The sequence below is a fragment of the Cryptotermes secundus genome, unplaced genomic scaffold (genome assembly GCF_002891405.2).
Source record: "Cryptotermes secundus unplaced genomic scaffold, Csec_1.0 scaffold2867, whole genome shotgun sequence".
Lineage (NCBI taxonomy): Eukaryota > Metazoa > Arthropoda > Insecta > Blattodea > Kalotermitidae > Cryptotermes > Cryptotermes secundus.
This window is the reverse complement of record NW_019729988.1, coordinates 1-1,045: the sequence shown is the minus strand read 5'-3', so window position 1 is coordinate 1,045 and position 1,045 is coordinate 1. Positions and strand designations below refer to the sequence as shown.

The 1,045-nt window shown below is 37.4% G+C and overlaps 1 long non-coding RNA gene across 1 annotated transcript; it reads left to right on the top strand.

The window, feature by feature from the left end:
• On the top strand, nt 1-948 carry LOC111865935. The gene is made up of 2 exons (XR_002843066.1): nt 1-37; nt 844-948. It is a non-coding gene; the product is annotated as an uncharacterized LOC111865935 (long non-coding RNA).
• Nucleotides 949-1,045: the final 97 nt, after the last annotated feature.

Genomic DNA, 1,045 nt, shown 5'->3' with positions numbered 1-1,045 from the left:
GAACATTGTTTCAACCTTCTGCGGTGTTTTTGAAAAGGTATGACATATTTAAATTATTTGTGGGGGGTGGGGGACTCTAGTTTGGGGTTTATTCATTCCCAGGGCCATAGTGTGGCTGGAAGGATTAGGTAAATTGAAAAAATCCAATGACCTCATCGGGATTCAATCCTGTGACCTTCCGGCTTGTAGCATAGTTCCTCAACCAACTATGCTACCGCATGCCCCCAGAAACAGCTGATATATGTGAGAGTAAATGTGTATAGAAATGCTGAGTCTGATTTACTTTTGTCTGTCTGATGTGTGATTTTGATGAATAATCTGCCCATCCATGAACTTTGTTTTGTGACCGTAATGTTATCCAGCTCCAGGTTTTGAGACCTTGATAGCTTACAGTTTCAAGTATACATATATATATATTTTGCCCCAAATTCTGCAAAGTGTTATCTATCTGTGTTTCATTATTGACTCTGAAAAAAATAGCCATCATATGCAAAGAGCACAAAGCTGTTCATGATGGTAAATGACTTGGATACATTCTGTTGTGCTACTCTTAATGTTAGAAATAGCTTGTTACAGAGGATATGATATCTGGCTACCACAGACATGAATATTTGTTTCCTTTTGTGAGCATGGTCATGTCAGTTGGTGACAAGGGAAACATTTTATTGTAAGGGAAATTAATTTAAGTTAAAGTTGTATCTAATTGTTAAATGAGGTTGTTGGTCATGTAAAACATGAGGTATGCATCATTTTAATAATTCTTGCTGCCAAGTATTGTAGATGTGATCAAGAAAATATCATATATTATGGGACTGATTCATGTATTGTGCTTCCTTCCTGTAGGCGGATAAGAAAACACGGTCCCAGATGTTCACATTACGTAAAACTTGGAATAAAGTGTTCCCTCCAGAGAAGTTGTATGCAATAGATGTATGTGTAAATGCAATTGATCCAGCGTGGCCAATCACAGCTGTGCCTCCTATCATAAATGCGAGTCCACAGTGTTTTCGTGTGAGTATAAATACTGTTTTTACTGTTGCAGTTT